We start from the raw sequence: 26728 nt of genomic DNA, 5'->3' as shown, positions 1-26728 counted from the left end.
CATTATCCATATTACTAACCGAAAATGGTAAACCGGAGATGGACGCAAGGACCTGCCCGTGGACGCAGGAGACATAGTGCGCAGGCGCCACACAAAGCCCCCCCCCGCCCCAGAGCGAAACGGGAGAGACTACGAACCGTCTGACATGCCGCAAGCAGGATAAAGCGAGGTCAGAAATAAAAGACAGAGTAGGAAACAAAGTAAAACGTCATAAAGAGGTTAAAGAACGGGGCCAAACACATGGAGAGCAGGTTACAGATGATGAAAACTGGAATGCAACAGCTTCAAAAAAACCTAGGCACGAAACAAATGCACAGCGAGATACAGAATATAAAAGCAGAAAAAACGACAGTTAAACGTCCACACCACAGAGCGGAGGCAGACCCGGAAGGTGCAGGCACCTACATCGCGCGTCGGAAGGCGCGGGAAAGTACGAAAGGCAAAGGTGCCTACACAGCATGGTAAAACCCGACATAATATGGAAGGCGCAGGCATTGCCGCCATATTGTGAGTGGCACTACTGCGTAGTGAAGGCGCAGGCGTCACCACCATATTGTGCGTGGCACTACTGCGGAGTGAAGTTAGGAATAATGTGCTGCTTGGGATCGTACAAAACGCTGAACGCGACCCACCGTCTGAAACTGCGGAGGCAAAGCAGGCACGGGTTCAAACCGAACGAGCTCGACTGACGGATATATGCCTACAACACGCGTCTCAAACCGCAGAAGCAGGGCAAGCACGGGTTCAAAACAACGCAAGCTCCTACAACGCGCGTCTGAAACTACAGCTGCCCAGCGGGCATGGGTTCAAAACGCTGGGGGTAGGCGAGCGAAGCGAGCAGGGGGCGGAGCCCCCTTGTATTATTTAAACTTCAATAAATACTTGATCAAGAAAAAAAAAGATGCACATGGTTAAAATAAAGAAACTTTAGTTGAGTTGGCACTAGACATCTGATAAGACCTTTTGTGGTATTTAGTGAAATTTGGTGAAAGTACTGATAGGACTGCATATATTACAGAAATGCAGGTTCTCAAAAAAGCTAACAAAATGAAATGTTGAAAAAGGTAAAGCTTCAAAGATTTAAAATTCTTAACAAAATCTCAGATGTTCAAAGATACTAAGATAGATTGGAAAGACAGAAAGATTTAGGCTTCAGAGAGCAGACAAGATCACACTTCAAGTGTGCAAGGGGGGAGGAAGGAGGTTGCATGTTTCAAAAGCTGACAAGATCAGATTTGTACTTGGCTGGCTGGCTTAGCGAATTAAGGAGCTATTAGACTGAGCCTCGCTTCAGTATCAACACTGATGGCTGCCCTTTCAGTGGAGGCCTGCTGAATGAACTATCAAGCTTGTGGCAGCTACGGGATATGTTTTAAAATAAAGCCTCAATTGTGCTACCAAAAGAAGACTGACACAGTGTTTTCAAACAGCCCTTCTTAAAGACTTGATAGTATGTAATCTCCAGGAGTTGGCAAATAGTTTTGTCAATTCACTGCAGGCTTGTTAATCTCCCAGCACAAGCCTTTTTATCTTAAAAGTCAGAGTCAGAGTTTGCAGTAGGTTCATCAGAAATTTATCGGAGGTCATCCTGGCCAATAGCATACCATATTTCTGAACCGTTGCGCTTCTCAGCCAACCTGCTTGTAGAGCGTCATCCCCACCCTACTCAGAGGTCACTCAGTAATCTGTTACTTATCCATTTAAGGTGTTAGACTTAAGTACAGAAAGGGGATTCCTGCTGAGCCTGGTAAATAACCAGCAATTATAAAGTCACTTACAGCCAAGGAAGAAAGCTGAGAAAATATTAACAATAAAAACTGATGTCAAGGTGTAGGAAGCCACCTTTACACACCAAATGTAGGAAATTCTCTCTTGATCTGTCTGAACAATGACTCATAAATATTTGAAAACCTCAAAATGATGTCTTGTGTCCTGCAAGAGTCCTCTAGTGCCTGTGGGTCTCCCAAAGACACTCAAAACTTTCCTGGAGACTTGGCTCAATAAAATAAAAGCTTTAACGATGTCCCAATTAAAACTATTCCTTAATAAGAATAGACATTCAAAGGAAGGAGAATGATGTAAGTATATCATTTATAGCCCTGGTGCTGACTTACTGAAGGGAGAGCCGTGACACGACTGCTTGGGGCTATGTACTCCAAATGCAGAAGAATTAAATGAATGACACAAGGAGCTGTACAAAAGGACCAACGAGTTCACCAAGCAGAAAGACTATCAGACTGTCAAGTGCTATTAAAAATGATTCTGTGTAAATTTTAAAAGTCACTGAAGCAATTTATGGTGTGTTAGGTCCCTGTAAAAAGAAAAGCTTTGCTTTTTATACTCTTCAGGTTGGGACACATAGAGAACTACAGGTGCTGGTCATAAAATTAGAATATCATGACAAAGTTGATTTATTTCAGTAATTCCATTCAAAAAGTGAAACTTGTATATTAGATTCATTCATTACACACAGCCTGATGTATTTCAAATGTTTATTTCTTTTAATGTTGATGATTATAACTGACAATTAATGAAAGTCCCAAATTCAGTATCTCAGAAAATTAGAATATCAATTAAGACCAATGCAAAAAAAGGATTTTTAGAAATGTTGGCCAACTGAAAGGTATGAACATGAAAAGTATGAGCATGTACAGCACTCAATATTTCGTTGGGGCTCCTTTGGCCTGGATTACTGCAGCAATGCGGCGTGGCATGGAGTCGATCAGTCTGTGGCACTACTCAGGTGTTATGAGAGCCCATGTTACTCCGATAGTCGCCTTCAGCTCTTCTGAATTGTTGGGTCTGGCGTATTGCATCGTCCTCTTCACAATATCCCATAGATTTTCTATGGGGTTAAGGTCAGGCGAGTTTGCTGGCCAATCAAGAACAGGGATACCATGGTCCTTAAACCAGGTACTGGTAGCTTTTGCACTGTGTGCAGGTGCCAGGTCCTGTTGGAAAATGAAATCTGCATTTCCATAAAGTTCGTCGGCAGCAGGAAGCACGAAGTGCTCTAAAACTTCCTGGTAGACGGCTGCGTTGACCTTGGACCTCAGAAAACACAATGGACCAACACCAGAAGATGACATGGCACCCCAAACCATCACTGACTGTGGAAACTTTACACTGGACCTCACGCAACGTGGATTCTGTGCCTCTCCTCTCTTCCTCCAGACTCTGGGACCTTGATTTCCAAAGGAAATTCAAAATTTACTTTCATCAGAGAACATAACTTTGGACCACTCAGCAGCAGTCCAGTCCTTTTTGTCTTTAGCCCAGGCGAGACGCTTCTGACGCTGTCTCTTGTTCAAGAGTGGCTTGACACAAGGAATGCGACAGCTGAAACCCATGTCTTGCATACGTCTGTGCGTGGTGGTTCTTGAACCACTGACTCCAGCTGCAGTCCACTCTTTCTGAATCTCCCCCACATTTTTGAATGGGTTTTGTTTCACAATCCTCTCCAGGGTGCGGTTATCCCTATTGCTTGTACCCTTTTTTCTACCACATCTTGTTCTTCCCTTCGCCTCTCTATTAATGTGCTTGGACACAGAGCTCTGTGAACAGCCAGCCTCTTTAGCAATGACCTTTTATGTCTTGCCCTCCTTCTGCAAGGTGTCAATGGTCATCTTTTGGACAACTGTCAAGTCAGCAGTCTTCCCCATGATTGTGTAGCCTACAGAACTAGACTGAGAGACCATTTAAAGGCTTTTGCAGGTGTTTTGAGTTAATTAGCTGATTAGAGTGTGGCACCAGGTGTCTTCAATATTGAACCTTTTCACAATATTCTAATTTTCTGAGATACTGAATTTGGGACTATCATTAGTTGTCAGTTATAATCATCAACATTAAAAGAAATAAACATTTGAAATACATCAGTCTGTGTGTAATGAATGAATCTAATATACAAGTTTCACTTTTTGAATGGAATTACTGAAATAAATCAACTTTGTCATGATATTCTAATTTTATGACCAGCACCTGTATAACAGTAGGCCTGACAAATTTCTAATGATACCGTTTCTGGGACATGGACATCTAAATTTTAGAATTCCATTTAATTCTTCCCAAAAACAAAAGGCTGAGGAGAATGTGAACTTGAGACCACGTGAACTGTTACACAGCAAGGACAGGAAATCCATGGTCTTGTGCTCCTACCCCTCACGAATCACAAGAAATAACAAGTCTTTTTCTGTTGATCAATGTCAAAAAGCCAAATTAAAATCAATGTAATTCAACGCTGTATGGCAAACAAATTTGAAAACTGTCCACAGTGATGATTACTTTTTACAGGCATTGTATAATTGTTGGCATCCTTCTTGGACATGCCAGCATACATGTCTCATATACGGCTTATTTCTTTAATATCCAAAAGATAATAGCCCTTAAACTTTCAAACACCATAAATGACTTACATTACTTGATTGCAGTTCCTATATTGTAAATAGAAAAGAATCCACAGTAAAACTCCTCAAGTATTTGACCTGTGATTCCCTTATAGTAAGTGATGGCACTGCTGTTGCAAATAACTGAAACAGGTCAGGTAGCTAAAAATCTTCACCTGGTTAGGTTAGGAAGTAAATGCAAATCTGGACTTGGTCATAATGAAGTCAAATGTGGACATATGTGACTGATCATACTTTTAGAGAATTCAACGCAGGAATCTTTTTTTATTTCACTTGTTTAGGTTCTCAGGTGTTCATTGCATTGGTTACATCACAGATATGGGACAGAGCAGCAGGCAGTAACATCAAAATACAGAAGATTTTGGACATAACATATTACAATAGCGCTCAAATTCCTTAATAAAATATTGATGTCATACAAAATGAACACTTTAGGCATTATCTTTATCAATAATGTACAATGCCAAAAATCAACAGGTATTTTATATAGCTCCTACACTACTTGTTGTATTCTGATTCCATTCCTGCAAATCAATTTGCGGATATTTTACACAGGACACTTTATAGCAATCAACAACTCCATTAAGACAGAAGGAAATATCAATACTATTGCAACTTGTTCCTCCATCACTGAAACCACCACCAACACCTTCTACTCTTAATTATTACAATCTAGAATATGTCTGTATTTAACTTTCCCTTTTTTACTGACCTCTGAAGGTAGCCTCAATACATGCATAGTTGGTTTGAATAAAACTTTGGCAGGTTTGTTTATTGTAATCCAGTTTTAACATGCTTTTTATATTTTTATTCAAAATTTTACAAATGATGCACAAGAATATTGAGAATATCCTAACATAGTTCTGGTCCTGTCAGATATTATCATTACTTGGAGATTGCCCATACTGATGTCAGTCCTGCAGGCTTACAGACAAGAATGACCAATGCAAGGTATAATTCTCTCTCTTACTTATCTACTACAGTCATCATATCCTGGGTGTGACAGTAGACAGTAACAGTTCTTTTCTAACCAACGTTGTGAATCTTTTTTTCATGACTGTTAGCACTGTTAACAGGACTACCTAGAGTACATTAAAGTTGATTTAAAAAAAAAAAAAAAAAAAAAGTTAATAATCCTGTACCTCTCCTTCACAGAAAAAAAAAATATGAGAAAGTTAAATATTCTGCTGAAATGTGTATGATATATTGCCACTTTAAGACTGCTAACTAGTAAAAAATTAGCCTAAAATATATTTCAGACAAAAGGGCTGATAAATAAGTCTCAATATTTTTGCTAACATCTTACAACCCAGTGTGTTGTTACAGCTGTCACGTTTGCAGCATGCAAGGACTGGTTTCTTTTTAATGCTATCCATCCACCTTGTTTTCAGACCTTCTTATTCTTTGAATGCATCAGTAAAGTTGAATAAGTGTCCAATAGTTTGTATCCATTTTTTCTTTTATAAAATAAACATTAAGATTTTATCCTTTTCACAATGAACATACTGTGTTTTATTTTCTAATTGTTCTTAGCTTTAAACAAACTAATTGCAAAAAATGTAAATGGAGATTTGGACACAGTAAAATATGTCAACATAAACAATCTATAAGTACAAGCAAAATCTATTATATAATAAAAACCTAAGTCTGTGTGTCCAGTCCCTCTGAGCTATCTGATTAGTCAGCTTGGTTTTGGTGATGCGACAAAGAGAAAGTGTGAGTGCGAGGCACACAGAGAGGAGAAACGGCATGGGAGGGTGAGTCGCCTTCAAAGATGGCAAGTAGAAAAGTGGACAGGAGGTGAGCAAGGTGCCTTGAAAGTAATGACAGAGTCTGAGAATCAGGCTTTACAAGAACATGCTTGAGAGAGGGAGCGCTGGTGAAGAGAGGTCAGACACATGCAGATACCGAGGAAAGGCATGAACGCTACATTTAGGGGAAGAGTGTGCAAATATTTTTAAACTGTTCTATTACCTGTCTTAGACAGATAATGCTGCTAGTAATATTTAAATACAAATTATTTAATAATAATTATTATTAATATTCTGGGTGGCTTGGTGGTGGCGTTGCTGCCTCACAGTAATGTACCCTGGGTCCTTCCTGTGTGGAGTCTGCATGTTCTCTCTGTGTCTGCCTGATTTCATCCCATAATCCAAACACATGCAAACTAGCATCCTGTCTAGGGATTGCTCCTGCATTATACCCTATACGTACTGGAATAGGCTCAAGCCCCCCATGACCCTGCTTAGGATTAAGTGGGCTTACAAAATGGTATGGTAATAACAACAACAAAAACTGCTGCTGCTACTTCTCCTTGAATATTACATTTACTAACATATTTTTTATTTGTTATGTGTACAAGCTGAAAACAAATTACAAATCACTGATTCCAAGTTTAAGTGAGGTGTTTTTGTTGGTCCACAAATAAGACATCATCAATGACAAAGGGTTCAAAGACCTGCAATTGTGGCCACAGAAAATTGCATAGAAGGTATTCACGAATGATGTTGCGAATTTTCTTGTTCAATATTGAGCACCAAATTACATCTAGCTGGATGACAACGTGCTTAAAGCATTCAAAAGCATGAAGTCCAACATGTCTCTAAAGATTTGTTTTCTGCATTTACATTTGGGCTTCTTCCCTTCTAATCCTGGTGCAGCCAGGGATAAACATGGTGAACATTTTCACCACGATATTGCAACGATGGATATGTAGTATCATGATAAGTGGAATCTATGGTTGGACATTGAAACAAGAAGTAATAATAATACATTTTTATTTATATAGCAGCTTTTGCATGCTCAGTATGCTTAAGAATCTGAAGCAAATGAATGACAAGCAAAACCAAACAACTGGAGTCTGTGTTGTGCCCGATTCATTCAACATTATTAATAAATGAACTATGGGAAAACAATGGGGCTTCATCAGTAAAAGCTGGTCTATGAGACAATTAAAGAAATTACTCTGGCTGGTGAACAAGAACCTGATTGCCAAAATCAGCACCATCACTCATGGTGCACCGGTCAGATACCAGAAGTAGTTGCTGCTCACACATCTCTTTTTTTTTTTTTTTTTTAAACTGACCCAGTGTATTTTAGAACATAGACAAAGACACTAAAACAGGTACAAATGCAGGTCTGTGAAAAAAATTGCTAAGGATGTTTGAAAAGCAAATCTCAAACAGCAACATAATTGTGAAATCCTCCATGAGCTCATGGAAAGTGGATTACAAGAATTAAAAAATAAGTAAACAAACACTGAAACATTAGCCTTTCATCAAGAGACTGGCTGAAAACCTACTGGGACTAAGAACTTCTATGGGGGTCAGAAACCACGTCCTTGAAAACAGTTAATTCCAGTTACCAAATGGTTCTAGGAATTGTTTCCAAATTGTTTCCAAAGTACCAGAACATCTGTATCGAATGCTAATCATCCATTTAAAAAATAAGGAGAGCTGCATTAAACTTGAATTTTAATTTAGGTGCAACTGTGATAAGTGTTAGTTAAAAGTTACTTTTGCTTATATTTAGTTGGAACTTTGGCAGTAGATGCTATTTGTATGAATCTGGTTATATAGTACACACGAATTATTTATTTATAATAGTCATTTCCCTCAGCATACTACTGTTACATCAAGATTCAAATAGAGACATCCCTAATCTACGGTTGCATACAAAGCAGCAAACATAAGCACTATAACACATTATGTTTCCATTCTATTTAAGACTGAATTTTTTGATTGTGCATCATGATTGCAGAAGATTTATCAGTTTCCCAAGTTTTCTCATACCACACCACTTGCAATAGTGTTGTCAAATATGCTCATAAACTACACTGGGATTTCTCTTCTTAAAAAAATTTTAAAATCCATGGCATTCCTATTTCTTCAAAACTGGGTGCAGCAGTTGGCATTGTAAAGAATGAGTATGTGGAAACCCACCTTTTATTGAAACTGCATGTAACACAGCAAACATTCAATGTCAATATCAGTGTTGTGCTTTTATTGAAAGAACATTAAATGTCAATGATGAGAATATATACAATTTGAGGTTTTCAAGGAAATATGCACATGAAGAATAACGTGGTTTTTTTTTTACATCAGCACCAATGAATTATGTAGAAACTCCGACAAGAGGATAATCTCAAGTCAGAGTACCTGCACAAATCTCTTTGGTATCTGTGTGACCACCAAACATCTGCCCTTCTTTCTTTTTCAGTGTTGTGACTACATGTTAGAGGTAAGTTGTTCCTGAACAGTTTTCTTCCTTCAATCTGCTCATTGCCTGCTTAAAAGCTGCATACACACACTCCACCAGAGGTGCTAGAGTTACTTAAACTGACTTTCCTAGAAGAGCTAAGCTCAAATCTCTCCTTCTCACTGCACCACTGGCATGGCTAATACTACAATGAACACTTGAACAACAAAAGAAAATGTTACACCATTTACCACATGATTAACATCTCCCAGCCTCCCTGAACACACATGCAAATGAAAGACAGACAGAAAGGAATATGGGAATATGCACAAAATGTGCATTTTCAGTTACAGATCTGCAGAGTCTGTACCAATTTGCTTGATATCTGAGCAGCACTATGTGATAAAAGCCACTGTCTCAACTTTCATCACCTTCATGAATGGTGCATTATCACCCGTAAATGACTTCCTTGGCTTAGACAAAATTCATTGGTTCAGCTGATGCTGCAAAATATTTTAAAATATGACATTGCTCTTTTTAAATTTAAATGTGCATTTTTCTATATATTCAAATATTATTTTCATTAACAGAGCTAGACTCCAGCCAGAGCCTCATACAACTTTCTAGAAGGATTACTTGGCATAGCCTTTTACGCAGTTTGTTTTTTTTATACTACATATTAACTCTCCTTGTCAAGCCAGAGTTCCCTTATATGTATAATCTTTGTTAAATTATTCAAACTCTAAAACATTGTATGCTGTTACCCCAGAGCTTACAATAACAATGAATTTAAATAATATACACATACATACAATATAAGTTAATCTTGATTTTCAAAAACCTTGCAAAAGCTTACATCATGAGAGGCTAGTGATCAAACTAGATTAAGTGGACATTTACAGCGCACGCTATCGATGGTATCATGCCTGGCTTAAACACAAAAAGCAAAGATTCATGGGGAGAGGAAGGGTCAGTGTCTGAGCTCCTACATATTAATTTGGATAAATGATTTAGATAAAAATGTAAATTACACAGAGAACTAAAACAGTTGGATTGGTATATACCAGGGAATCAGCAAAATCATTACAGGCAAACTAGGACTGAATTCAGATATGGGCGATGTGATATAAACTAAATGTCAAATTTTACATACAGAAAATAAAACTAACATAATTACACAAAGAGGGATATAAAACTTGAAAAAAAATGTTATGGTAGGTTTATAGCACTAGTCACTGTCCACTACTACAGAGTGTGCAGAAGAAGCCAATAAAGCTAACAGGATGTGTAATACAATATTCAAAGTTTTGAGTTTGGCAGAAAGATGCACCTCAGGGAACTGAAGGTTCGCCTGCTAAAAGAGAACTCCTCAGCAGCTGAGACTGTCACAACTCATCTTGCTTCGGCAACATCAACCTCGCACTGTGCTGCTCACTCACTAGGTCAAGTGAGTTCCCACACACCCCAACCCGCAAGCTCCTACTCAAAATGACAACAATGAAATCTGGCTGTTTCAGCAATGCAGGCAGGGCCCCAAGACTAGATCGCCTCCATCGACTCTGGCAAGCATCACCATCCAGGACCACTTTGACCCTCTCCGTTGTTAAACTGTTTAAGGGGGGGGGGGGGACCTTTAACACTGCTACACCGCTAAACACACATGCAACAGAGTACATGCGTTAGTGGAGGTATTGAATGGTGAAAATGGACAGACATTCCAATACTGAAGCTGTAGCAGACGATAAAGTTGAACATGATGACACAGAAGAACTTTTGCTGAAAAAATAAGCCTTGTCTGGAGAAACTTTGGTCCACATCTGACCTTTTAAAACCAAACAACTACAGTGGTGTGAAAAACTATTTGCCCCCTTCCTGATTTCTTATTCTTTTGCATGTTTGTCACACAAAATGTTATTGATCATCAAACACATTTAACCATTAGTCAAATATAACACAAGTAAACACAAAATGCAGTTTTTAAATGATGGTTTTTATTATTTAGGGAGAAAAAAAATCCAAACCTACATGGCCCTGTGTGAAAAAGTAATTGCCCCCTTGTTAAAAAATAACCTAACTGTGGTGTATCACACCTGAGTTCAATTTCCGTAGCCACCCCCAGGCCTGATTACTGCCACACCTGTTTCAATCAAGAAATCACTTAAATAGGAGCTGCCTGACACAGAGAAGTAGACCAAAAGCACCTCAAAAGCTAGACATCACGCCAAGATCCAAAGAAATTCAGGAACAAATGAGAACAGAAGTAATTGAGATCTATCAGTCTGGTAAAGGTTATAAAGCCATTTCTAAAGCTTTGGGACTCCAGCGAACCACAGTGAGAGCCATTATCCACAAATGGCAAAAACATGGAACAGTGGTGAACCTTCCCAGGAGTGGCCGGCCGACCAAAATTACCCCAAGAGCGCAGAGACGACTCATCCGAGAGGTCACTAAAGACCCCAGGACAATGTCTAAAGAACTGCAGGCCTCACTTGCCTCAATTAAGGTCAGTGTTCACGACTCCACCATAAGAAAGAGACTGGGCAAAAACGGCCTGCATGGCAGATTTCCAAGACGCAAACCACTGTTAAGCAAAAAGAACATTAGGGCTCGTCTCAATTTTGCTAAGAAACATCTCAATGATTGCCAAGACTTTTGGGAAAATACCTTGTGGACTGATGAGTCAAAAGTTGAACTTTTTGGAAGGCAAATGTCCCGTTACATCTGGCGTAAAAGGAACACAGCATTTCAGAAAAAGAACATCATACCAACAGTAAAATATGGTGGTGGTAGTGTGATGGTCTGGGGTTGTTTTGCTGCTTCAGGACCTGGAAGGCTTGCTGTGATAGATGGAACCATGAATTCTACTGTCTACCAAAAAATCCTGAAGGAGAATGTCCGGCCATCTGTTCGTCAACTCAAGCTGAAGCGATCTTGGGTGCTGCAACAGGACAATGACCCAAAACACACCAGCAAATCCACCTCTGAATGGCTGAAGAAAAACAAAATGAAGACTTTGGAGTGGCCTAGTCAAAGTCCTGACCTGAATCCAATTGAGATGCTATGGCATGACCTTAAAAAGGCGGTTCATGCTAGAAAACCCTCAAATAAAGCTGAATTACAACAATTTTGCAAAGATGAGTGGGCCAAAATTCCTCCAGAGCGCTGTAAAAGACTCATTGCAAGTTATCGCAAACGCTTGATTGCAGTTATTGCTGCTAAGGGTGGCCCAACCAGTTATTAGGTTCAGGGGGCAATTACTTTTTCACACAGGGCCATGTAGGTTTGGATTTTTTTTTCTCCCTAAATAATAAAAACCACCATTTACAAACTGCATTTTATGTTTACTTGTGTTATATTTGACTAATGGTTAAATGTGTTTGATGATCAGAAACATTTTGTGTGACAAACATGCAAAAGAATAAGAAATCAGGAAGGGGGCAAATAGTTTTTCACACCACTGTATTTACTGCAAATGCTGTTGAGCTAAAGTTGTCGCCAGAGGCGGCATCACGAGCAATTTGCTTCACCACCTTAGCCGCAAACATGCTTTGGAGTACCATTAATGTATGGAACTAAGATTGGCACCCTCCACATCCTCAGGTAAAACTGAAAAAGCAAGAGGACACTTGAGTCAGATGTCACTTGTAGACACGTTTGCTAGAGGTACTGCCTACGAAAAGAAAAGCAAGCGGTGGATCAAGATAACCAACGCCATCACAATCCATATAGTTAATGTGTCAGTGGACAGAGATTGTTAACATTAATAGAATGTGTAGATGGTTTACAAAAAATATTGACTACAGTAATCCCTCGCTACTTCGCAGTTCACTTTTCGCGGATTCACCACTTTGCGGGTTTTTAAATACAAGTGATTGCCCGCCTATCGCGGAAGTTATGTTCCAGACCCATCAGCAACAGGAGAAAATCCGCGATATAGAAAGACCATATAAATAAACATTTTTATAGTTTAAGCCTTAAAATACCCATCCCACATGCTTTAAACACATGTAAACTTATAAAACACACTTTGTTAACACATATGATATGTGGATGTTGGGCTAAGGATATGAGTAACATCTCACTATTATAAAACATTTTAACTTCACGCAAGACAAGACAGTGAGACAGGAAAATTGGTGATATACAGGCTTTTAAATTATTGACACACAGAGCGACAAGCAGCACAAAGCCAGCACAAAGTCCACTTCTCCTTAGCGTTCATTCAGCTCCCCACCCCCTTGACAATGCGAAGTGGCAGGAGCGTACTGCGCTTCCGGGGAGGGGGGGTTTGAGCGAAGGTGCGTTCAGCTCTCACACAAACACACACACACACTCCCCGAGCAACAAGCAGGCATTTTGGCAGAAGCAGCACAAAGTCCATTTCTGCTCAGCGTGAGTTCAGCTGCCCCCCTTCACAAAGCGAGTGCAGACACATTGACGTCTGATCGCTGCGTGCAGTGTGCAGTGTTGGTCTGAGGTGTTTAAGAATGTAGAAAGTGTTTAAGAGCATAGGAAGTGTTTATAAGAGCGTGGGAAAGGTTAACAAGAGAGTGAGAAAGGTTTATAAGAGTGTGGGAAGGGTTTATAAAGCCTTAAAATATGTATAAATAATAAAATAAATACAGTGATCCCTCGCTATATCGCGCTTCGCCTTTCGCGGCTTCACTCCATCGCGGATTTTATATGTAAGCATATTTAAATATATATCGCGGATTTTTCGCTGCTTCGCGGGTTTCTGCGGACAATAGGTCTTTTAATTTCTGGTACATGCTTCCTCAGTTGGTTTGCCCAGTTGATTTCATTGGCAGATGGCTGAGAAGCTATCCAGCTTACTTTCTCTCTTCCTCTCTCTCTCTCTCTCTCTCTCTTGCGCTGACGTAGGGGGGTGTGAGCAGGGGGGCTGTGTGCAGCTGCTTCCTGAAGGACAGGCTGCACGGAGCTTCGCATACTTAAAAGCTCAAAGGGCACGTATTGATTTTCTGTGGCTCTCTCTCTCTCTCTTCCTGCTCCTGACAGAGGGGGTGTGAGCTGCCGCCTTCAACAGCTTTGTACCGGCGGTGCTTCGCATACTTAAAAGCAAACAGCACTATTGATTTTTTTTTTGACTGCTTGCTTTGCACTCCTTTGAAAAGGAAGATATGTTTGCATTCTTTTAATTGTGAGACAGAACTGTCATCTCTGTCTTGTCAAGGAGCACAGTTTAAACTTTTGAAAAAGAGACAAATGTTTGTTTGCAGTGTTTGAATAACGTTCCTGTCTCTCTACAACCTCCTGTGTTTCTGCGCAAATCTGTGACCCAAGCATGACAATATAAAAATAACCATATAAACATATGGTTTCTACTTCGCGGATTTTCCTATTTCGCGGGTGGCTCTGGAACGCAACCCCCGCGATGGAGGAGGGATTACTGTATAGGTCGCTACTTCGCGGATTTTCACCTATCGCGGGGGGCTCTGGAATGTAACCCCCACGATAGGTGAGGGATTACTGTATTCCTTTTCTAAGACATGTTCAGTACAATGCAACTTTTGACAAGCACCTCTGGATATTTTATGAAGTCTAAATGCCTATTTGGATGGTTGAAAATATGTTAAAGTTTTAGTTTAAGTTGTTTGCAAAATTTGTTCAATAAAAAGGTTCTATATTTTGACTGCAACTGTCATGCAATGTGATTCCTTCTCTTCATTAGTGTCACTTTATGGGGCCATGCAAACCTGTATTAATATTTGTGTACACATTATAATGTTTTTTTGTACAATGTACAATTCTCATGACAGTGGAATCAGTTATTCTTAGCCAGTCTACTGCAGTAATTGCAGTGGAAAATGTGGTTAACATCCACTCATGCATGGGAAAAAAACACCTTCGAATATTGCAAAATCAGGAGAATTTTGAAAAATACCAACATATAGAATTTTGGTCATACCGCCCAGCACTAATGTTATATAGGATACCCAGTTGGCACTGAGTTGTCTTTTTAGCTTTGGATCCCTTAAAGATTTTGTTTTTTTCGTAAACCTAACTGAAATGCTTTTTTTTTTCTTTTTCTGTCCTCCTGGCAATCTGAACTTAAAATTATTTTGTTTCTTATTCTTTAATATTACAGTAGACCCCCGCGAAGGTTCAGGGTGGGCAGACTCAGTTGTTCACGGATTTTTTCTTAGAACCTAACTATTAATTGTTAGTGGAAAACGCAAATATCCTCCGCAATTTATGGCTTTTTTCGTGGAAATACTGTGCTGTAGAAAGAACAGGAAGCAACCGCTGAGGGAAACGCGGTTTGAGATGGTGAAAGTAGCCAAACCGAGAGCGTTGTTCATTTCTCCTTGCTAATGATTGACTGCTGCTTTGTGAAGCGTCTCCAGGTGAGTGGGTTTACCACCGCGGTTTGGGATGGTGAAAGTAACCAATCCAAGAGCGTTATTCATTTCTCCTTGCTGATGACTGACTGCTGCTTTGTGACGCGTCTCCAGATAAGTGTCCTCGTGTTTTCCATTTTGTTATTGTTTTGTTATTCTTAAACGCACACGATGTTGTCGAATCACCCAGCACCTTCTAAGGCTTCTGGAACTGAGCCTAAGCACCAGAAGAAGTTTAAAACACTCCAGGAGAAGGTTGAACTACTGGATTTGCTCCAGGAACTAAAATGTTATGCTGCAGTAGCGCGTCACTATGGTATTAATGAAAGCACCGTATGCTACATAAAGAACAAAGCAGCGATCTGGAGTACTGTATCTGTAAGTTTCTGTGATAGTGCCAAAAAGGTAACAACCGTAAGGAATAAAAATATCATCAGGATGGAATCTGCCTTGGCACTGTGGATCACTGACTGCAGGAAGAACATCCCCTTGGACGGTAACATCATCCATGAGAAAGCACGGAAATTGTACCAGCAGTTCGCTACAGGAGACAATGTAGCAACTTCCTATCACAATGTTCCTGAAACCTATAAAGAAAAGCCAGCACGAAACCACACCAGAAGAAGACCCGTACAAAGATACGACTCCTCCTGAAGCGCCTGAAGAAGAGGCGCCACCCGAGGAGTTTTAAATCCTCTGTATCTTACTGCACAGCTACTTCATCGTCATCATCAATATCATTCATCATTGGTATTGAATACCGGTACATTTTACTATATTTTAATGAAATTAAATTATTACGTATTTACTCTACTTATAACAAAGAAAACTACAGCGCATACCAAAGAAAATGCGCTTGCATGAATTACAGTACATATAGCGGTAACATTGGTATTTTACATTTTAGCACCGCTAAAAGTACTGTACAGTAGACAGGTTTACCTTTACGTTCTGTTTTTAGGTAATGTATTAATGTATTAAGCCGAGTTTGCTATGAAATTAAAGTGCTTTGGGGGCATACTGTATTTAGGGTTGAAACTATAAAAATAGGCATTTAAAAGGCATTTTTTAACCATATCCAAAAGTTGCGGTTTTCACAGTTCGCGGGTGGTTTAGGAACGTAACCCCCGTGAATTTTGGGGGTGTACTGTATTACTTAATCAAACAGTTTTTTCCGTGTAATGTTCTCTTGGCCATCTTGTAAAGCACTTGGAGCTACATTGTATGAAGATGTGCTATATAAAATAAATGTTGTTTAGCATTGTGCTTGTTACACCAAGGGGGATAACCCCCTATTTGATGTTAAAAAGATGTATAAAAATGCTTTCAAAACTCTGAGGAAGACCTTTTTGATGGAGTGCCACATAGCAAAGATTACAAAGAAGATGACTAACATAGACAACACACGCTTATTAAATGTTACAGGGGAAAACACTGCTTAGGGTCATCTCCTTCAAAAATAGATAAAACTGGATCCCAAGGCAAAATAGACTGAGAATTACGTCTGTGGGGAATACACGCCTTCTCTCAATTAACTGCATTAGGACTAGAAACACTAAGCAAATGTTAGAAAATGGCTCCAATTTATACCAACTTGTTACTTGGAAATAAATTGAAGTGAGTGGTTGGCTATTAAAAATCTTAGAAAGCATTCTTATCATTGTCGCCAGAATGCTGTGCTCTCAATATAAATGCTGTAGGTTTGCTTTTATCCTATTATTGAAAATGCATTGCTCTTTAACCAGCAAATATACAGCTGTACTGCACAAATGCTACTGTAGAAATTGTTACACAAATGTACATTTATTTACAGTGGATGTTACTCAGTGGCTTATTGTTCTTTTAGAGTACCGCAGGGTTGTTTTGTCTACATTGCATGCACCTGGGAATTCAAACCATATAGATACACCGAATAAAATCAAGTTAACTAACGGACAAGTGTTTGGTCTGATGTTGGTCATGCATGCTCCCCTAGCTAAAGGGCAGCTTGTGTTTTTAATCACAACTTTTATCTTTATGAAGAAAAGTATGGTTTTTAAGTTTAAAATGTTAAGTTATTACTCCTAGAGCAGCTTTTTTCACACTGCAGTCTCCTGAGGAAGCAACTTGAGCACAAAAGCAGTACAATGCTTGAACAAATTTACCAGGAAAGCCTGCTCTATCACAGGGCGAACCCTGGACAAACTGTAAGCTGCTGTGGAAAAGAGGACGGTGACAAAATTAGATTCCATCATGAAAAATCCCCTCCATGAGGCGCTCTCTTGGAGCACTTTTAGCCACAGGCTCATTCCACGAAAGTGTGCCTCTAGGAGTCTTTTCTGCCCACTGATATCAACCAATTCAATGTTTCTACCGAATGTACTTATTTAGTTTTATTTATTTATTTATGTATTTACTTACTTAATTACTAATTGATTGGCTGTATTATCTGTCGTGCGAGTCTGTATTCTTGTTTTTTATGTTTCTGCTGCTGTATGCATTTGAATTTCCCCATGGAATTAATAAAGTTTTATCTAATCTATTTCATAAAAATATATAATTTCACATAATAACAGTACAAAATGTTTACATTTAAACACAAACAAGGATTTTATAAAATTCCAAAATGGTCACTAGAACATGTACTTCAATAAAACACTGCTTTCTGAAAAAAAGATGTTGGCGTGGGTACTAAAAGACAAATTTATTGCCAACTACAACAGCAGAGATGATATCAGATTGACATACACACACACTTTTTCCATTTCTAAAATTGAAATAACTTTCTGCCATTCTGGGTGAAAGTTTTTTTTTCTCTTATTTATTTTTGTTTTAGTTGCCAATCTACCTAGCAGCAAGTGCCAGCCCAGTGTTAACATATGGGCACAATCTTATGGACACAATGTGCACATATTAATTTATAGACCATAAAAAAAAAAAAAGAAAAAAAGCTTTAATATTTGTATAATTTACAACTCCAATAGACCACTTTTTACTGTTTAGTTTCTTGTTTATCCAGCTGAATACGTAGTTGTACAGTGCATTAAATAAGTTTCACTGTAAAAAAAATAGTCTGATCTGTCACACTTTGATTTTAACTGATCCACATGGGAAAAGAGCACTGCCTTCTCAAATTGTAATGTGCCAACACTAAAGAAATGAATAAAGCACAAATACTTTGTGTTGCCTATCGTAAAACTGCATGCAAACTTGGATTCCTAGAGTAAAGACACTGGTTCAACTCCATAATTCTGTGACTTCTGTGTCGAGTTCATTTTTATGCTTAGGTTGCTTTGCAAACATGAGAATAATGTCCTCTCTCTGCCTGTTAACACACACGCCCCATTCTTTACAAATCCATGCTTTTGGGTGTGTGTCCATGTGTGTGCATAAGCACATGCTCATCTGAATCCTGCATTTAAAAAAAGGCAGGTTCAATTGCATGTGCACAAGTAACTACATGAACATTCAGTGGCCACCCGGAAAGATGATTTTTTTTTTTTGGGACTGTGTGCAGTTGGGGGTATTTGGGTGGACTAACTAAACATTTTTACAGAGGTAGAAAAAGTACTTGCCCCTTCCTAAAACCCTTTGCAAACAGTATTTTATAAGCTTACCAGGCAAAAAATTAGTCTCCAGTGTCTGGGTTTGTTTTTACTTACTGCATTAAGCCAGTGTGCAGACCACAATGCAAAGCATGCATGCACGTTTAACAGCCAATACACATTCATACTTGTTGAGTTCTGTTAAATCAGTGCATTACTACTCAGTAGGTGACAGTTTGGTCAATGTCACATCTGTGGAAGTGAATCTCTGGCAATTTAAAAAAAATTAAATAGTTGTGTCTGCTATTACTGACTTTTTTTTTAGGCATTGGGTATGCTGGGAAGGTGGAATGTCAAACCTACTGACCAAAAATGGTGAAATGACAACTATAATATTCCTGTGAGTAGGTGATGTATATGATAAAAAGATGTACTTCCTATTTCAATTAAGGGTAACGTAATATTTCAGTCCTTCATTCATCATTATGGCATCCATGTAACCAGCCTCTCCTCGAATGTCATCACTGTGGATACATGATACCAAGTCCACATCACCGTGTACTTACAAAATATTTAGTGTGCAGCATGGCCTAAATCCTGCATGCACAGGGGCATGTCTCTGTGTCCAATGCCATTTTTGCCTTGTCGCCCTCATTTGCCTATAAAATATTATTCCCTAAACACAAGATGAGCCCTTAGGCCGGAGTTATACTTCACGCGACGCGACGCATGCTGCAGCGGACGCTCCTGCTACGCAAACATTGAAATGTTTATACTTGCACGCGTACTTTACGTAAATCTGGAGGAATCCGCCAGGTGGCAGTGCGAGATATTATCACGGTGAGAACATGTTTGGCTTCTCTGTGTTGTGAATTGCCTAAAACACCCATTAAATTCCGATGACACTTTACCGCAATATCTCTGAAAAGGATGTTGATTGATTAAATCCAGGGATGTGTCCATTCCAGCAAGCATTGGGCAGATGCCTCGGATCATCGCAAGGTGAATACAAGCACACACATACACTAGCGTCATTTTAGCAGCACCAAATCCCCAAATCTGCATATCTTTGGAATGAAACTGGAGCACACTGAGGAAATCCAGCAGGAAAACGTGTAAACTCCAGGCAGAGAATATCAGCGACGTGACTCCCTGCAAGACAGCAGCACTAACGCTCCGCCACTGTGTCACCCCATGTGTGTAATTATTAACAGTATTCATTATTTAAACGAAATTACCGATTTATCTGTAAAATGTAATATACATACTTTAATGCTTTTCATCATGAAAGTGATATCAAGTATAAATCTAAGGATTCTAAATGTGCAGAGAGTTGGAATATCATACATTTAATGTGCTCAGTATTCATTATTTAAACGAAATTACCGATTTATCTGTAAAATGTAATATACATACTTTAATGCTTTTCATCATGAAAGTGATATCAAGTATAAATCTAAGGATTCTAAATGTGCAGAGAGTTGGAATATCATACATTTAATGTGCTCAGTGTGGCGATCTATTGCTGGAGATTCGCTGCTTTCAGGAGCAGTCAAAGCCCTAGAAAAAAAGATAGCACAAGAAGACGGTATGTGAGAATTTTAAAACGTATCGTGTCATTACGATCGGGAATATGTGACGCTTGAATATAAAAGCACCACAAATACATTTGTATGTCGGCATTTTGCTTCACCACATCGAACCATTTATCAAATATCGAAGCGCGCACATCGATCTCGTAGGATCCGCCAAGCGGCTTTCTGTCACGTGTAGATAGTAAACACAGACTCTGACGTCACATTCCAACTTTTAGCACACTGCGCCCCCCGACTTTTTGATGGTACTGCAACTCACACACGCGTCACGTTAATTTCTGAGGACCTGCTCAGAGGACACATCAAATGAATTGCTCAGAATGCGTGGCAGCCATGATGCGGGCGCATACACATTCTGAGCGTGAAGTATAAATGAGCCCTTACACTCCACGCAGACACTTCAGGTATAAACCAGCCTTGAAATGTGATAAATACTTTAGACACCAACACAGGGCACACCAACACGAATACTGTCTTACAAACAACTGGGCCGTGTGCTATGGGGTTGACAGAGTAACAAGGAGTAGCAATGTTCCATGTGTGTTTGGTTCTCTCTGTGAAAAGTGGGTTGCACAACAGACATAAATGATTGGCACAAAAATTATTGCATTTGGCCGTGTCAAAGAGCATACTGTACAGGAAGTTGTCGACTTTGCGGGTGTGCCGAACATACTGTCCAATAGATCTTCCAGCAGTGGCATACATCATAGTCAACCACTAATTGTTGGTATAACCATGGCTGAAAGACAATGATCGCAGATAATGACCATCGCTTTGTGTCATGCATCGCAATAGCAAGCCTCTTTGCTTCTAGGCAAGAATTGCTGCAGACAGACAATGCAGGCACACAATAAGAGATTTTTGAATGAACACTCAGAAGGGAACTTCAGACCATGGATATCTGGAGCAGAGTACTACAAAAGAGGCCCTTGCTAAGAGCTACTCACAAAGCTTTAGAGTTATAGTGGGCGCAGAGCTAAAAACACTGGGCTGCTAGTACTGAAACCATGTTATGTGGTCTGATGAGTCGTGTTTCTGCTTGTACTTGAGTGATACAGGGCAACATGTACATCAAACTGTAAGAGGCCTTTCATATCTATCTATCTATCTATCTATGAGGACTGTGTGCATGACCTTTCATGAGGACTGTGTGCATGATGCTGATCAAGCAAGAGGCGGTTCTGCAATGCTCTGGGGGTATTTCAATTATATGAAAATAGGTCCTTTGATTGAGGTGTCTACGCACTTCAACCAAAACTATGTTGAGCTTGTGAATACAGTGAATGTCCAGTGTATACAGAATGGCTACCCCACTCTTCCAAGCTAATAAAGGTCTAAGAACAATATTTTAAAGCAAGATCCCAAGATTTAAATCGCATAGAAAACCTTAGGGACTATTTGGAGCAATGAATGAAACACCAGCAGAGTCATTCAACCAATCTAGCTGAGCATTAAGAGTAGATGAAACTTGATGTCGCCTACATCTGCAAACTGGTGGTGTCAATGCCAGACAGACTTTTCAGTCTCACAGAGGACTTATGTGCCATTAGATACTGTAAGATTCATCTAGGGGTGTCTAATTTTTTGTCCGTTACGTTTACAATCCATGGCCCCAGACCTTCACACAAAATTCAATACTATATCAAAACATAATATACAGTAATCCCTCCTCCATCGCGGGGGTTGCGTTCCAGAGCCACCAGCGAAATAAGAAAATCCGCGAAGTAGAAACCATGTTTATATGGTTATTTTTATATTGTCATGCTTGGGTCACAGATTTGCGCAGAAACACAGGAGGTTGTAGAGAGACAGGAACATTATTCAAACACTGCAAACAAACATTTGTCTCTTTTTCAAAAGTTTAAACTGTCCTCCATGACAAGACAGAGATGACAGTTCTGTCTCACAATTAAAAGAATGCAAACATATCTTCCTCTTCAAAGGAGTGCGCGTCAGGAGCACAGCCTGTCAGAAACAGAGAGGAAAGCAAACAAATCAATAGGGCTGTTTGGCTTTCAAGTATGTGAAGCACCGCGGCACAAAGCTGTTGAAGGCGGCAGCTCACACCCCCTCCGTCAGGAGCAGGGAGAGAGAGACAGAGAAAAACAAAGTCAAAAATCAATACATGCCCTTTGAGCTTTTAAGTATGCGAAGCACCGTGCAGCATGTCGCTTCAGGAAGCAGCTGCACACAGAAGGTAGCAACGTGAAGATAATCTTTCAGCATTTTTAGACGAGCGTCCATATCGTCTAGGTGTGCTAACAGCCCCCCTGCTCACACCCCCTACGTCAGGATCAGAGAAAGTCAGCGCAAGAGAGAGAAGAAAAGTAAGTTGGGTAGCTTCTCAGCCATCTGCCAATAGTGTCCCTTGTATGAAATCAACTGGGCAAACCAACTGAGGAAGCAGGTACCAGATATTAAAACACCCATTGTCCTCAGAAATCCGCGAACCAGCAAAAAATCCGCGATATATATTTAAATATGCTTACATATAAAATCCGCGATAGAGTGAAGCCGCGAAAGGCGAAGCGCGATATAGCGAGGGATCACTGTAGTTTTGAAATAATCTATTTCTTTATTGAAGGAATAAAGTCAACACATTAGAACACTCTAGACGAGAACAGGCCACTCAGCCCAACAAAGCTCACCAGTCCTATCCACTTACTTCTTCCAAAAAAACATCAAGTTGAGTTTTGAAAGTCCCTAACGTCTTACTGTCTACCACACTACTTGGTAGCTTATTCCACGTGTCTATCGTTCTTTGTGTAAAGAAAAACTTCGTAATGTTTGTGCGAAATTTACCCTTAACAAGTTTCCAACTGTGTCCCCATGTTCTTGATGAACTCATTTTAAAATAACAGTCTCGATCCACTGTACTGATTCCCTTCAGAATTTTAAACACTTCAATCATGTCACCTCTGAATCTTCTTTTGCTTAAACTGTATAGGCTCAGCTCTTTTAATCTTTCCTCATAATTCAACACCTGTAGCCCTGCGATCAGCCTAGTCGCTCTTCTCTGGACCTTTTCTAGTGCTGCAATGTCCTTTTTGTAGCCTGGAGACCAACACTGCACACAGTACTCAAGATGAGGCCTAACCAGTGCATTTTAAAGGTTGAGCAGAACCTCCTTGGACTTGTACTCCACACATCGTGTTATATAACCTAACATTCTGTTAGCCATCTTAATGGCTTCTGAAAACTGTCGGGAATTCGATAGCATAGAGTCCACTATGACTCCTAAATCCTTCTCATAAGGTGTACTCTCTCTTATCCAACACCATTATCACCCATGAGAAAAAGTAATTGTAACACCTTTAGTTGTAATTATTACTGCTAAACAGTTCCTATAATTGGATATCAGTATTTCACATTGTTGTTGAGTAATTTTAGCCTGCTCTTCTTGGCACAACCGCTTTAATTCAGACACTGGTAGGTTTGAGAGCGTAAACTATTCATTTCAGGCCCTGTCACATGTCTATTGCGTTCAGGTCAGGACTTTGACTAGGCCACTCCAAAACTTAAACTGAAAAGCTTAGATGGATCAAAGTTAAAGACTTCCTTTTGTGTTTTTGGGTTGTTGTCCTGCTGCATAGCTCAATTACGCTTTAGCTTCAGGTTACAAATAGATGACTTGGTATTCTCCTTAAGAATTTTCAGGCAAAATGCAGAAATCATAGTTACTTCAATAATAACAATTTTTCCAGGTTATCGGGCAGCAAAGCATCTCCACATCTTTATGTTACCACTCCAATGTTTTATTGTACATATGATGTTCTTACTATTAAATTCTAGATTTTCCTTACACCAAACATAGTAGGATCTTTATTGTCCAAATGGTTACACCTTTGACTCATTTGTCCATAGAATATTATTCCCCAAATGTGAGATGAGCACTGATGTTACTCTTGGGTATCGCAGACTTCTGCTTTGCTACTGTACGATGAATCACATTTTTACTCAGTCTCTTTCATATCATGGAGTCACACCGACTTTAACTGAGGCCTGCAGTTCTCTGGAAGTTCTTCTGGGATCCTCCGTGACTTCTTAAATAAGTACTCACTGTGCCCTTGGGATGATTTTGACAGGTCACCATTTGGAGATAATGGCTCTCAGTGTAGTTCAATGGACTACAGAATCTTACAAATGGCTTTGTCATTCTTTCCTGACTGATAAGTTTCAAAACTGTTATCCTCATCTCTTCTGTAACTTCCTTTGATCGAGGCATAGGGGAAACCCTGTAGGGACTACAAGACTCAATATATGGCAAGGTTTAGATTCGACAGAGATGATCCAGTCAGGTTTGGCAGTGTTCAATCACCCGACTCTAATCATTTAACTTTGGTCAGCTGTTTGAGTGAGTAAGTAAGGGGGCGCTTATCTTTCCACATAGGCAATACAAATGTTGGATATCTTTATTACTTATATATTTTAAGAAGCAATTTGGAAATGGTGTTATATGTTTACTGTGTTTCTCTTTATCTAAATATTACATTTTATCTAAAGATATGAATTACTTAATTGTGACAAATATACACAAATAGAGAATATCTGGAAGGAGCATATACTTTTTCACAGCACAGTGAATGTTTCAATCACAGCAGCATGGTGAAACCTCTTATTAAGCTAACATATTCTCAATGCAAAGTAAATATTTTGAACACTAACTAGCAGGTTTACAGCCTGTTGTAAACTGTGGTGAGAGTAGCTGAAACTTCAAAAATAGGATTTAAATAATCTGGAAATATTAAATTTGCTAACTATTGTGGCATGTGGCTGGGGACCGCCAGCAGGACCTGAGGAGGGCTCACGCCTCCTCCAGACCACGAGGGGGCGACTGCCCTGGTTCCTTTGGGGGCCATGGGAACAGAGCTGGGAAGCTCAACCCTGTAGGGGCCCGTGGTCACCGCCAGGGGGCATCCCCATGCCTGGAGAACCCTGGACCCCTGCACTTCCGCTGCACCAGGAAGTGCTGGGTTGTTGGGGGGAGACGAGTGGGGACACATGGAGTGCTTCCAGGTATGTGTGACGATGCGGGTTCTGCTCCATGCTCCCATCAGCTGTTAGGGAGCCCTTGAACCCAACACCGTCGGTAATGTCACCGATGAGCTAGACAGTGAGGCAATAACAATGAGCAAGGGGATGGTAGAAGTGCAAAAGTGCTTTTATTAAGAGACAATCAAAAACAGTGTTCAAAGTAAAGTGCTGTGCAGTTCATTCAATAAATAAATAAATAATCCAAAAACATGTGGAGGTTAAAATCAATAAACAAACTCTTCTAAAACCACAAGGTAAAACAGCACAGGAAGCAATATGTTAAAATCAAAAAGCCCGGTGTTTTCTGTTTAGCCTGGCGGCTCCCCTGCTACATCCATCTGGGCTGTTCTACTGGAGAGTCGCACTACATGCAGCTGACCTTCTCTCTGCCTGCTTCAGCTGTTTGGATCGCCTCACCGACCCCTGGCTCCGGTAGGCTCTTCCAGACAGCGACTTGGATTCCTCAGCGACCGGGGCGCCCACACTGGGGAATACACACCCCAAGTCTTAACTCCCACTGCCGTCCGCGGCCTTATGCGGAGAGTCATCCATCTTCCGGTCACTCCCGCCCTTCAAAATCAACGCTGCGGGAGCGACCACTACTGCTACTCCTCGGGTGTCGGCCTAACACCCAAGCTACCTGTACAGCTGCTGCACGAGCCTGCACTCGCTCGCTCTCCCGCACCGACTTTCTCTCTCCACTGCTTCCTGCCTCCTCCTGCAACCTTCGCTTCTTTCCTTTTCTCTTCTACTTCTTTTCTTCCTTTAACCTGCTCGCGCTTCTCTATATATGCGGAGAGGACATGGCAGCTGCAGCCCATTAGCCACAGGAATGATCACGGATGTGGGCAGTCTCTCACCTGTGCACTTAGGTGAGAAACGCCCACACCGCAGATCGCCTTGCGGCTCGCTACAGTCACCACACCCCCTCGCTAAGCCGCGAGCGCGGCGATTATTTATTTAAAACAAAACGGCCTTTGCTGGAAGAGCTGTGGAACCATAACACCACAGTATGCAGCCGGCACTTCCGCCACACTGGGGAGTGCTGGTGGGAGATTGCCGGGAAGCACCTGGAGCACATCCGGGTGCGTATAAAAGGGGCTGCCTCCCTTCATGGAATGGCTGGAGTCGGGTGGAAGAGGACGAGGTCTTAGAGGAGAGACAGGAGGCGGCCTGAAGAGAGTGAGGCATTGTGGTTTAGCCTGGACTTTGGGGAGTTTGTGGGTTGTGTGGCACTATAACTTGTAAAAAGACTTGTAAACAAACGTGTGTTGGGTGACAAAATGATGTCTGCCTGTCTGTGTCCGGGCTGTTCCAATCACACTCTTAAATAGTGTGGGGGACATTCAATGAGCCTAACATCTCATCCAGAGCTGGTTCCTGCCTTGTGCCTGTTGCTACTGATGTATATGGGCAAAGAAAATGCACCTGTCATAATATTGTGTAAAAATAAGTAAGAGACCAATGTCCACATATTTGCACCTTACATGTAAGTACTAAAAAAGAAATGTCAAATGAATATTACAGTAGAAAGGGTGCATCAGAGACTGTATCTTCACCTCCATTTGATCAATGTAGGCCAATGATAGGTAAAGTGGAAATGAAGAATAGGATGA

General features: G+C 40.3%; 1 protein-coding gene across 1 annotated transcript in view; it reads right to left on the bottom strand.

Moving 5' to 3' along the window:
• The window catches only part of usp11 (ubiquitin specific peptidase 11), a 128878-nt gene that overhangs the window by 67742 nt on the left and 34408 nt on the right, over window positions 1–26728 (bottom strand). The window lies entirely within an intron of this gene.

Source organism: Erpetoichthys calabaricus, chromosome 11 (assembly GCF_900747795.2).
Source record: "Erpetoichthys calabaricus chromosome 11, fErpCal1.3, whole genome shotgun sequence".
In the NCBI taxonomy this organism is placed as follows: Eukaryota; Metazoa; Chordata; class Cladistia; order Polypteriformes; family Polypteridae; genus Erpetoichthys; species Erpetoichthys calabaricus.
This window is presented reverse-complemented; position numbering and strand designations above follow the sequence as displayed.